The following is a 14,528-nucleotide window of genomic DNA, read 5'->3' on the forward strand; positions in this document are numbered from 1 at the left end:
CAACAAAAATTTTCAATTTCAACAACGATAATTAAAGTATCACTAATCACACCATTAAAAACTAGTATTGTTCTTTCTTCTCTAAGCATTGTTGTTGCTCATCCACCCTTTGTCGCTGCTCTTCCATTTTTTCGTAATGTTATTAATATAAAAAATATTATTTTACCTAACTTCTCATTCTTTAAAAGGTGAAGAATTTTATATCACATAAATTTTACACAAAAAAACTATAAAAGGATAATAAGAAAAATGGGAAAGATAGTATGGCAATGGTGATTCAAGGCAAAGATAAGGGGTTGGATTGGGTAGGTTGCAATGGGAATAGGGGTTGTATATATAGGATTTTTCTTTTTTTAAAGGGGAGGGGGAAGGATTTGGGGGTTTAGATTTGTTTTATATATCATTTTAATAATTAATTTATATTTAAAAAGCCACATGTCTTCAATTGATTTATCGATTTGTCACGTCATCCGTGTGTATGTCACACACAATTTTTTGGACTAATTGTCAGAAAAATATTTAATAGATATTTATTTATTAATATTAAATTATTTTAATTTAATTTTTGTGGCTTTGCATCCATTTTATTAATAATTAAACAATAAAACAAAAAGGTCTGGCCTAATGCCAAAAATAAAACAAAGCCTTAAAATTGTTGTGGGTCAAGCCTAGTTTCCTATTTGACCTAGCTATAAAAATGTAAGAATTTTCTATTATTGTTATTTTCATCTTCGGACGCCTCTCCGCCTTCCAAGCTGTTGTTGCCTCAATTCTAAGTTGACTATACTTCTTCTGTGGGTAATCAATATTGTTCCATCCTTGTGTTGTCTTTTTTTTCAAAAAAAATACTGTCAAAAAACCAAGCTAATATTTTTAATGATTTGTCTTTGCTCATCTCCACTTTGCTAACTTTATCAAGTTTCAGGTGGCTGGGTTGTCTCTGGAGTGAAGGAGAAGGAGGAAATATCCAAGGTTTGCAGTTCATCCATAAGTAACCTTTTTTACTCTTCTTTATCACTTTGAATCTATGCTAAAAATCTTTCCTTCTTTTTTCTGTTAGATATGCACTGAAGATGATGGATCCATTGTTGATATAGGATTATGATTGGCCTCCTTGGACGATCGACAGAAATGACGTATTTCCCCTTTGTTTTTGGATACGTTTTGTGAGCTAACATAGATTAGCCTATCTTATTTTGTAGCACTATTGCTCCTTGTATAAGGATTTAGTTCACTGTAAATGCCTTTGTTGCTCAGAATCTTTATTTTGCATGTGTTGTGTAGGCCAAACATTTTGTAAATATGGCTTTATCTTTGTTGTTCTAATTTTCAATTTAGGAATTTGCATCTTATCCATGTTAAGAATCTTCCTTCCTACTAGTGGTAATTGTTAAAAGCTGTTGAATATTTTTGTATGTTTTGATTGAGTAGCTAGATTAGCTAGATAATCTAAAAATGTATTCAAATTCCTGTAAATGTGTGTGATTGTAGCATTTATAGTTGACATCAGGTTTCATAATTCTTCCACTGCTTCAATTATTTCCCATGGGATCTGTCACATATTTCTTACAATATTAACCAAATCCAATGAATCTGATTTTATTTCCATGTCTCTCAAATTCCTCAATGCATAAAATCTTATTGTCTCCAATATTCCTATCATCTCTACTATCATATTAGTAGTAATACCCATCCCACCTGCTTGAGCATATACTAAGTTTTCATCATCTTCTTTCATAGCAAATCTATATGCTTTTTGTCCTGGATTGCCTTTAGAAGCCTCATCTGTAGTGTATTTTACCCTCCCATGTGTGGGTAGTGTCTATTTTACTGCATAGTAATACAGTCTTGGTTTATATCTCTTGAACTTGGTCACCAAATCTACTCAATTGTTCTGTGTCCTTTACCAATGGGAATTTCAACTTTACCACCTGTTTGAGGAATGTCATTACTTGACTGTTCATGCTTTCAAAACTTTGACTCTCTCCATGATTCAGTTTATATCTCCTTTTCCACAAAAACCATATAATGATTGTTGGTAACTCTCTGTAGACTTGCTACAATTTTGTGGGTGCTTCTTTAAACTACCACACTCTGATCACATGTGGTAATTATGCTCCTTTAATTTTAATACCTGCAAAATCAGCAAATTGCTTTCATAGCTTAGTAGCTATGGGAGCTATTAGAAATAAGTGTGCCATAGTTTCCTATTTGGGTTCCTCACAACACCAACACCTTGATGCTATATAAATCCTTAGTTTAGTAAGATTTTCATCTGTAGGTATCCTTTCCTTCCAAGTTCTCCATAAAAAGAAGCATAACTTTGTAGGCAGAGTTTTGTTCCATATCGATTTTCACTCCTCGTTGGTCCTTCTTTTCTTCTGTAATACCTCATGTGCATCTTTGACACTGAACTTACCATCTAAAATACGCATCTACCAAGCTTTGTCCCTGTCTTTCTCACTTTTATATGGTTTAATGGTTTCATTTGTGTTGTACAGCTCTTCTGAGATATATTCTTTCAGCTTTTCCACATTCTAGGAACCATCTTTTGTTATAAATTCTTTGACTTCTATCTTCTCCTCAATATTATTTCCTTCTTCCATAAAATATAAAGCTCCTAACTGAGTCCAGTCGTCAAACCAAAAGTCCATACCTCCTGCTAAAAGATATTGTGTTCTATTTTTTCCTAACATGTATCATTTTTCTCCAAACTTGTGAAATTCCAAAACCCTTTGCAATTACAGAATGCTTTTTCTTATAATACTTGTTCCACATAAAGTGGCTCCACAAAGAGTCTATAGATGTTCTGAAATTCCACCATAACTTTGCAAACAAAGCGTCAGAAACTGTATGCAAAGATATAAAGCCAATTCACCCTTCTGTGTTTGGATAGCATCATCCCATACGACCCATTCCTTCTCTTTTGAACCTTTTGTTTTGCCCTAAAAGAACCTTGCCATCAGCCTATTTATTTGATCAATAACACCTTTCGGAGGTTTCATTACAGACATCAAATATACTGGCATTGATTGCAAGACATTACATAATAATACATGCCTTCCTCCATAAGTTAGCATCCTGCCATGCCAAGCCAGAATTATTTTAGCAACTTTATTTATGATCTCCTTAAAATATATCTTCTTCTGCCTTCCATAGAAAATTGGGAATCCTAAGTATGTGAATGGGAAATTTCCTATAGCAATACATGTTAATCTTCTCAGTTTATGCTTATCTGCTATATGAACTTTCTCGTGTAAATATATATAGCTCTTAGAATGTTGATTAACTGTCTAGATACTTTCTCATAATCCTATAGTACCCTTATCATCTTTATCACTGATCCTTTACAACCAGATTATTATGCTTATTTCTTTTGTTAATATCTCTGATGATTTTCTATGCAAGCAATACATTTTTAGTTATGCTTCTTCCTTTCATGAAATCAAATTGATTCTTTGAAATAATATCAGGTAAACACTTCGCAATCCTAGCATGAATAACCTTTGAAATGATCTTATTGATATAAGAACTCAAACTGATTGGCCTGAAATCAGTCATTCTTTTAATATTCTTCTTCTTAGGAATTAATGCTAGGCTAGTATGAGTAATTTACCTTGGTATCTTCATCCCATAAAAGAAAGTCACTATTACTGTGAAAATATCCTTCCCAATTATATCCCAATAACTTTGGAAAAATTCACCTGAAAAACTATCCGAGCCACTAACACTATCCTTATTGAGTGAGAAAACTACATCATTTACTTCATCTATAATTAAAGTGTTGTCCATCTCAGTTCTTTTCTCATCGGTAATCAGTTTTGGTAGATTATCAATCATGGAATATTCCCCTATTGGTCATAGTTCAGTGAATTGTTCTGTAAACACTCTAACAGATTCATCTCCAATTTCCTGAGCCTCCTTTAATACCACATCTTGATATTTTTTATTTTTTTATTATCATATTTCTTCTCCTTCCTTTGATGTATGAGTGTAAGAATTTAGTATTCCTATCACCATCCTTAAACCATGCCATTTTCCTTTTGTTTCCAATATTCTTTCTTTATTTTATATAATTGTATCAATTTTTTTCTGCACTTCTTAACTCCAATCTATTCTCTTTAGAATTATTCAATTCCAGTTGTACTTCTTTCATCTTAACAAAATCTTCCATTATGGATACTTTTTAAAGATGTTACCATAAGTATCTTTGCTCCATCTAACTAGTTTATTTTATAGTGTCTTCATCTTTACGTGGACAACTTTAAAAGGATTGTCTTCCACCTTTTCATCCTAGATCTTTTTGACCACCATTTTGAATTTCACATGTTTAGTCCAGAAATTTAAAAATATAAAAGGTTAGGATTCTCTCTCCCGATTAGTGTTGCAGTGTAGTTGTACTGGAGCATGATCAGATCCCTATCGTATTAAGTAATGAACTTTTGAAGAAACAAAATCATTCATAAAATCCTGATTTCCTAAAATCCTGTCAAGCCTCTTAAATATGCATTCATCCTCTACTCTACCATTCTACCAAGTGTAATCACTACCAACATACTTTAAATCAACTAGACTACAGTTGTTAATACATTGTGAAAATTTAGCAACTTCAGAATAAGTGATTGGTAGTCCACCCTATTTCTCTGCTAAATTCAAAATAACATTAAAATCTCCTCCAACAATCCATGGGAGTTTGATTTGTGAACTTAGAAATCCCAACTCATCCCATAGTTCTAACCTCTCAGTAGCACTATATCTTGCATACAGGGCAGTAATACAAATCACCTCTTGTATTATATTATCGGTGAACTTGATTGTAATTTGTTAAATACTATCATACATTATCTCTCCTATCCAATCTTTGTTCCAAAAAATCCATATTTTGGTAGAAATATTTATAGCAGCATATTCCATCTTCAATTTTTTCTTGTATTCATTTGTTTCTTAAGGTCCTTGAAAAGGTTTTAGAAGGGCTATGTACACATGTTTGTTCCTTCTATTTAAATCAGTTATCCTATCAAATGAATTTTGAGTGTTGATTGATCTAATATTCCAATATATTAGTTTGTCTATCAGTGTTTAACCAGTGGTGGTTTAATTGAGCTACTCCTTGTTGTTCTTGTATTACCAACCTTGCTAGTCTTTTTTCCTTTATTTAGCTGATTCACATGCCTAAGAAAGAGATCCCCCTGCTTACTAACCTCCCTTATGTTTTCCTAAAAGCCTTCTCTCTCTTCATCTTCCACTCTATCTTCTTCTTCAGGGGACAAATTCAATTATGAAGTAACCTTTTGACTTGACGATTCTACTATCTTTCTAGGTAATACTACTACACTGCCTATTGATGTTTCTCCTATATTACCCTTCTGTGTATCTTTTGTAGATTTTCATCTCCCTTGTGCTGCTATTTCATTTGGAATTGAATTTTTCTTATGATTATTTGCTGAAATATTCTTCCTTTCTAAAGTATCCTTGACCGCCTCCCTGATTCCCCTGAGGTTCGACCAACCTATGAAGCTTTGTTCAAGTCAAATATGTTGTTTATTGGTTTGTCACCAGTATCCTTTTTCTATTTTCCAAACGCTTCTTCTACCCTTCTCCTTTAGTGTCTTCTTTAACTTTGTCAATGTTTTTATTAATGTTTGCATTCCCCATTTCATCTTTTTGTTCTTTCTCCTTCTCACTTTCATTTTCCAAAGCCTCACATTTGTTGTTAGTAGTCATTCCTTCTTCTTCCTCTTTGTTTTTTGATTCCATCTCATAGTTGCACCCCCTCTCTAATGATATCTGCCCCTTCTTTCCCTACTTCTTTGTCTTTGTTCACGAAAGTTATTATCTTCGTTTTGCCCTTTCTTCTCTTAATCTTTTTTTCCTGCTCCTTTTTCTGGATTTTTATCTTCTACTTTGTCTTTGTTCACGAAAGTTATTATCTTCGTTTTGCCCTTTCTTCTCTTAATCTTTTTTTCCTGCTCCTTTTTCTGGATTTTTATCTTCTATTATCTTGCCTCCAGTCTTCATTTTTTCTATTTCTTCCTCCTTTGGATATAGCCCGGGATGTAAAACAAAGCATTCTTTTTCATTATGTCCCTGCAGCTTGCAATTTTTGCAATACTTTGGTAAATAATCATACTTGATTTGAATCCACTTTACCACAATTTCTCCATTCTTCTTCTATATTCCAAGGTTGATTCATTTTGGAAAATCACCCAACAAGTCCGCTTCAACCTTGACTCTTGCACAACTAGGCCTCGTTTTGTTACATATTTCCTATCAACTTGTAACGGTTTTCCTACAGCAGCATCTAATGAAAAAATTCTCTTTCCCAAAGAAATTAGGTGGTAACGCATGCAAAGAAATCTATGCAACAACTATTGATGTTTCTTCTTCTGTATCAAATAATGGATCCTACTTAAAAGTACTCATTGGATAATTCCAATTTTTATGAGGAATGTAAAATATTGGTTTAGACAACAGGTTTACATAATCCTCCAATCTCGAGGCTCAAATAAGCACATACCTATTGTATAATAAACCAATACTAACATCTCTTTTTCATCCACATTGTTTTAGAATCAGTTTACGCAATTCTTGTATATCCGACCATCCATATGAAATGGATATATTAAAGTTATCCGCACTCTCTACAATTGGTATCAAAGCCTATGTTGTTTAAAGTTACGGAAGTAGTATATACTTGGAGTTATTTGATTAATTTATTAATTATGAAACAATTAAATTTAGATATTCACCAAAACAATATTTATAATATTTGTTTAGATGAATAACGTACAAAAACCACAACAATATAAAGAATTAAAATAGATAATATCTGAAAAACATAAAGAATTAAAAATAAGGATAAAAAGACTACAGTATAACATAATTGCTGGAGTTAGTAAAAACTCAGTAAATGCACAAAAAGAAGAAATATGAAATTTAAAATCAACAATAAACAGTCTAGAATATATATATATATATATATATATATATATATATATATAACCTATATATATTTAAATAAAATGAACAAAGAAGAATTTATAATAGATGAAAAACCATATGAAAATCACGAAGAATTAAAAATAAAAATAGTATTCTCTAATTTAGGAAGGAGATATAACAAAATAGGTGAACATTTGTATTTAATGTTAGAAAAAAGAAGAATTAAAATTAGAAGATAAGTTGACAGTCATGGTAAGAATAGAAAGAGAAAACGAAGAGATAGACAAAAAAAAATAGATAAAATAAAAAAACAAACCACAGAAAAAATACAAAAAATAGAAGAAACTAAAAATAGTAGGATTGCAAAATTAGAAAAAGAACTACGAATGCTAAAAGATTTATATGAAAAGAGATAGAAAGAAAAAAAGAAAAAGATAAAGAACAAAAATTATTAATTGAGATAAATCAATGTAAAGAAAAATTAGAAATAAAAAATAAAGAACCAGAAACCAGTGAATTAGAAATAAATACAATAGATGCTGAAGAAACAAATAATTATGATTCGGAAGATAGTGAAACATATACAGAAATTCTAGAAAACATAGGAAAACTAGAAATTAATGAAAAACAAGAAGTAATTAATAAAGAAAATCTAGAACTAATAAATACAGAAGTAAATACTCTAGATAAAAATACAATACCTAGTACATCAGAAATAAGAAAATCAACCTATAATTGCAAAAATAAGTTTAAAAGATATAATCCACAGGATGAATATAATAAATGGACACCAAAATAAATAATTAATTAGAACTTTTTAGATTTAGACTGTGTAATAGATGCAAATAAAATAATACAACTATGGGTAGGATACATGTCAAAACAATTATTAGATAATAAAATAGATACAACAAATACACCAGAATATATAGAAAAGACATTAATAAGAACAGTAAAATTATGGTTTTTAAACCAAGCCGAAGCAAGCAAAAAAGTACTAAGATCTGATAATAAAACAGAAGGAACATCAATACATACTAAAATACTACCAACAGAAATATTGAAAAAATATGAACTAGCTATAAGAGAAGAATTTAGTAGTATAACAACAGAAGAAGAAGAGCAAAATAAAGAGAAAGATACGAATAGAAATTTAATGTAAAAATTAGCAATATGTAATATGTGTTATATAGATGAGTATATGTGCGCATTTACAGAATATTATTATAAAGGAACATATGATATAGAAGAAAAGTAAAGAAATAAAAAAATTATATTTTAGTAAATTACCTGAACCATTTAGTTCAAAAATAATAAAGAGTTGAGATGAAGCAAAATAGTAGATACCCTAGGAGCAAGAATAAAATTTTTACAGCAATGGTATAAAAATCTATGTGAAAAATATAGAGAAGAAATAAAAATAGAAAAAACATTAATAAGAAATTTAGCATGTTACAAAGATAAAATAGCACCTAAATTTGGATGTGAAGAAAGATATTATAAGAAAATAAAAAGACATAAGAAATATAAGAAATACAAAAAATCAAAATATAAATATAAGAAACCAATAAAAAGATATTATGTTAAAATTATAAACATAAAAGACCATATAGGAAAAACAAATCTATAAAAGAATATACTTGTTATAACTGTGGAAAACTAGGACATTTAGCTAGAGATTGTAAATTATCAAAAAAACCCAAAAAATAAACAAATATCAGAAATAAAAATAGAAAATACAGAATATATGCAGATAGATTATATAGATTATGAATTAGAAAGAGAAGATAGTATATATGAAACTTCAGAGGATGAAACAGATAATGAAATAGATAGTGAATTAGATGAATCAAATGACTGAAGAAGATATAAAAATAAACCAAATAACTGAAGAAGATATAACAATAATAACAAAGAAAGAATATTTAAATGAAGAAAAAATAGATCAAAAAATAATATTTGACAGTAATATGTTTGACGAAATAAAAGGAAAAGAGTTAGACTTAAGTGTAGAAAAAATATTTAAAATACCAATAATAAAAAATATATTTAGTAGAAAGAAAGAAGAATACTACGTAGTAAGTCAAAAAGAACATGTAATAGACTGTAGATATCCAAAAGGAAGAACTAGTATACCACTAGTAACAAAAAGAATAGTTAATAAAGAAATAAACGATATAAAAAGTAAAGACCCAATAAAATATGTACACCTTAGAGGAACAGAGATATTGATAATAAGTGTTTTAGAGAAGGAATAGATACAGCAATAGAATTATATTTAGCAGATGATAGAATTATAAAACCTACAGAAAAAAAAGTATAATAACCGCTATAAAAGGAAATTTAATATACCAAAAATTTAAATTTATAATAAGTGCGAATTATTCAGTAGCAATAACAGATAAAAATATAGATAAATCATCAGTATTTTATTGAAAAATATCAGGAATAGAACCAACCCCAGGAAGTAAAATATTTACAGCAAGATGTAAAAATCTATATGTATTAACAACAAAACATAAAATAACAGAAAAAAAAATTAATAAAATAAAAATAGAAAGTCCTTTTGAACAATTTGTAAAAACAATTGATAATAATGATTATAGTTACAAAGACATAAATATAGAAGAAGATTTAGAAATAATAAATGACAGTATAAGCACAACAAAAAGAATAGCTCATAAAAAACCAGAATCATCAAGCTCATCAAAAAGAACAAGTTATGAAACAACTTCAACAGTTAATTTAAATCAATATTATATAACTGAAAAAATAAATGAAAAAGAATATTTAATACTCTTAAACACAGGACAGGAAGAAAATTATATAGCAAAATATCTAGTAAAAAGTGAAGAAATAAAATCTAATAGTGATATATGCCCAGATCTACCAAGGAGTCTAATAAACATTAAAGATACGACAGAAAAAGAAATAATAATAGGAGTCAAAAAAATAAAAATAAAATTTAAAATAAAGGAAGAAATGCAAAAAGCAGACATAATATTAGAAATAAAATAGTTAGAACAAGTAAAACCAGACAATATATAACATACACAATTATCTATAACATATAATAAAGAAAGATTATTCATAAAAAGAACTTTAACATGATATAAAAATATATGTACTTGTAAAAATAATAGTAGAAGGATATTATAATAGGTATTATACACCTATGATAGATACAGGAACAGAAGCAAACTTATGCAGATACAACTGTTTACCAGAAAGTAAATGGGATAAATTAAAAACACCAATAGTAGTCAAAGGATTTAATAATGAAGGAAGTTTAATTACATATAAAGCTAAAAATGTAAAAATACAGACATGGGATAAAATAATAACAATAGAAGAAATCTATAATTATGAACTAGCATCAAAAGATAGGTTTTTATGAATGCCATTTTTAGAGAAATTATACTCACGTATAATAACTAAAACAGATTGGTGGTTTACAACACCATGTAAACAAAAAGCAAGAGCAAAAAGAGTTACTAATAAAATAAGAAAGAAAACTGATTGGATAGAAGGAAATGAAAAAATTATACAAAAGTTAGAAAATATAAAAAATACAGAAGACATAGTAGAACTAGTTGTATTTTCGATAAATAAAAAGGAAATAACTATATTTTCAATAGATAAGGTAGAAATAATAAAGAAAAAATTAAGACAATTATATAGTGAAGATCCATTAAAAGGATGGAAAAAAATATAAAACTACTACAAAAATTGAATTAATAGATAAAAATAGCATAATAACTCAAAAACCATTAACATATAATTTTGACGATTTAAAAGAATTTAAAATGTATATAGATGAATTATTAGAAAAACAGTATATACAAAAAAGTAATAGCAAACACAATAGTCCAGCATTTATACTAAATAAATATAGTGAACAAAAAAGAGGTAAAAGTAGAATGGTTATTGATTATAGAAATTTAAATGCAAAAAATATGACATATAATTATCCAATACCAAATAAGATATTAAAAATAAGATAAAAACAAGGATATAACTATTTTAGTAAATTTGACTGTAAATCAGGATTTTACCACTTAAAGTTAGAAGAGGAATCTAAGGAATTAACCGCATTTACGGTACCACAAGGATTTTATGAATGGAACGTATTACCATTTGGATATAAAAATGCACCAGATAGATATCAACACTTTATGGATAGTTATTTTAAACAATTATCTAATTTTATAGTATACATAGATGATATACTATTATATACAAAAAATAAAGAAGAACATTTAAAATTATTAGGACAATTTACAAATATAATAGAAAAATTGGAAATAAGTTTAAGTGAAAAGAAAGCTGAAATTATGAAAAACAGATAGAATTTTTAGCAACACAAATAGATAAAAGTGGAGTAAAAATGCAACAACATATAGTACAAAAAATAATAAATTCAAAAGAAGAATTAGATACAAAAAAGAATATTACAATCATTTTTAGGATTTGTAAATCAAGTAAGAGAATATATACCAAAATTAGCAGAAAACCTAAAGCCTTTACAAAAAAATTTAAAAAGGATGTAGAATATAATTACAACGAAGAAGATAAAAAAACTAGTTAAAAAATAATAATACTTTGTAAAAAGTTACCAATAATACAATTTACAGATGAAAATAAAAAATTTACATATATAGTAGAAACAGATGCAAGTGAATATAGTTATGGAGGAGTACTTAAATATAGATACGAAAATGAAAAATTAGAATATCATTGCAGATACTACTCAGGTACGTTTAATGAAACAGAAATAAAATGAGAAATAAAAAGAAAAGAATTAAGTTCATTATATAAATGTTTATTAGCATTTGAACCATATATTATATATAACAAATTTATAGCTAACAGATAATACCCAGGTTCGGTGGTGGCTAACAAAGAAAATACAAAATTCAGTTATAACAAAAGAGATTCGGAGACTAGTATTGAATATATTAAATTTTTAATTTACAATTGAAGTAATTAGTACTAACAAAATTTGTTATTGTAGATTATATATCAAGACAAAGCTACACAAACTGATATAATAGAAGATGATGCTTTAGAAAAGATACTCAAAACCCTAACTACGCTTTTAATGAAAGTGGATAGTATGGGTAATGAAATAGAAACGCTAAAGACTAATGAAGTTAAACTGAAGTCTAAAGCTACAAATCAGCTAACTCAGCAGTGTGCAGAGCTATGTCGATCGAAAGACATTAAAATTCAAGAGCTAAAAGAAGACGTTGGGACACTCCATAAAACCCATAACGTTTATCAATCTACAATTGCAAGTACAAGCAAAGGAGTTAGTGGACAAATATACTAGGACATGAACATGAATAAGATATTTGAGAAGCCATTTATACCAAAAATATAAAAAAGACCCCTTGTATATACCCCCACAAATTACCATGTATCGAGATAGTTTGAACCAAGATAAAAAACTTATAACCATCTAGCCCGAGGATACACAGAAAATATCTCCAAAGTATAAACTTTTCTAAACCTTAACCCCAGATCTACAGATATCCAAGAACCAAACACAAACTATATAAACCAAAGATTGCAAGGTCATAACAAGCTAATCGCATTACCCAAAACTAACTCAAGCTTAATAAAAACCTGTTTCGACTATGGGTTATTAAATACCATATATACTCAAGATGGAGAAGAACTATCAGCTATGGAAGAATTACATAAAATATTCACCACTTATAAAAGAGTAACCAAAGGAAATCTATTTTATATAAAGTTTTATACTGCACCAGCAAAGATATTATACGATGAGATCAAACCAGTTATACAAGTTATAAAAATAGGATTAACCAGAGATATGATTATACCAGAAGATATTGTACATTAGCCAGAGATACCCAGAATTGAGATACCTGATTTCTATGCAAATAAATGATTTATTAGACTAGCTATAATTATTCAAGAATTAGCAAATAATTATATCAATGGAAACCCAATATGGAGCTATTATTCAAGAGACCACAAAATGATTTATTCAAATTCAAGAGAACTACGACAAACAGATATGGAAGATGTCATACAATGGGTAATGACGTTACTTGACCCAGAAATAATCAGTCTGAATAATCCGTTTTGTTAATAATCCATCTAAAATAAATCCTTTCTTAATTGCTCTTACAGTAGATTGTTTTTCTGGGTTAAGTAACGTCATTACCCATTGTCTGACATCTTCCATATCTGTTTGTCGTAGTTCTCTTGAATTTGAATAAATCATTTTATGGTCTCTTGAATAATAACTCCATATTGGGTTTCCATTGATATAATTATTTGCTAATTTTTGAATAATTATAGCTAGTCTAATAAGTCATTTATTTTCATAGAAATTAGGTATCTCAATTCTGGGTATCTCTGGCTGTTGTACAATATCTTCCGGTATAATCATTTCTCTGGTTAATCCTATTTTTACAACTTGTATAACTGGTTTGATCTCGTCGTATAATATCTCTGCTGGTGCAGTATAAAACTTTATATAAAATAGATATTCTTTGGTTACTCTTTTATAAGTGGTGAATATTTTATGTAATTCTTCCATAGCTGATAGTTCTTCTCCATCTTGGGTATATATGGTATTTAATAATCCATAGTCGAAACAAGTTTTTATTAAGCTTGGGTTAGTTTTGGGTAGTGCGATTAGCTTGTTATGACCTTGCAATCTTTGAGTTATATAGTTTGTGTTTGGTTCTTGGATATCTGTAGCTCTGGGGTTAAGGTTTAGAAAAGTTTGTACTTTGTAGATATTTTCTATGTATCCTCGGGCTAGATAGTTATAAGTTATTTTTTTATCTTGGTTCAAACTATCTCGATATGTGGTAATTTGTGGGGGTATGTACAAGGGGTCTTTTTATATTTTGGGTATAAATGGCTTCTCAAATATCTTATTCATGTTCATGTTCGGGTATCTTTGTCCACTAACTCCTTTGCTTGTACCTGCAATTGTAGATTGATAAACGTTATGGGTTTTATGGAGTGTCCCAACGTCTCCTTTTAGCTTTGCACTTTTAATGTCTTCCGATCGACATAGCTTTGCACACTGCTGAGTTAGCTGATTTGTAGCTTCAAACTTCAGTTTAACTTCATTGTCTTTAACTTTTCTATTTTATTACCCATACTGTCCACTTTCATTGAAAGCGTAGTTACGGTTTTGAGTATCTTTTCTAAAGCATCATCTTCTATTATATTACTTTGTGTAGCTTTGTCTTGATATGTAATCTGTAATAACATTTTTGTTAGTACTAATTACTTCAATTGTAAATTTAATATATTCAATACTAGTCTCTGAATCTCTTTTGTTGTAACTGAATTTTGTATTTTCTTTGTTATCCACCACCGAACCTGGGTATTATCTGTTCTCACTATAAATTTGTTATATACAATATATGGTTCAAATGCTAATAAATATTTGTATAATGAACATAATTCTTTTCTATTTATTTTTCTTTTTATTTCTGTTTCATTAAATGTACCTAAGTAGTATCTGCAATGATGTTCTAATTTTTTATTTTCGTATCTATATTTAAGTACTCCTCTATAACTATATTCACTTG

General features: G+C 28.7%; 1 long non-coding RNA gene across 2 annotated transcripts in view; it reads left to right on the forward strand.

The window, feature by feature from the left end:
• Positions 1-640: 640 nt before the first annotated feature.
• The window catches only part of LOC107870716, a 33,606-nt gene continuing 19,718 nt past the window's right edge, over positions 641-14,528 (forward strand). The window contains exons 1-4 of one of the 2 annotated variants that reach the window (XR_001674291.2): positions 641-798; positions 926-972; positions 1,061-5,320; positions 6,329-6,631. This is a non-coding gene — a long non-coding RNA (uncharacterized LOC107870716). Of the gene's footprint in view, positions 799-925; positions 973-1,060; positions 5,321-6,328; positions 6,632-14,528 lie in introns of those variants that run through there. The other variant, XR_001674292.2, reaches the window with a different exon arrangement.

The sequence above is a fragment of the Capsicum annuum genome, chromosome 5 (genome assembly GCF_002878395.1).
Source record: "Capsicum annuum cultivar UCD-10X-F1 chromosome 5, UCD10Xv1.1, whole genome shotgun sequence".
Taxonomy (NCBI): Eukaryota; Viridiplantae; Streptophyta; class Magnoliopsida; order Solanales; family Solanaceae; genus Capsicum; species Capsicum annuum.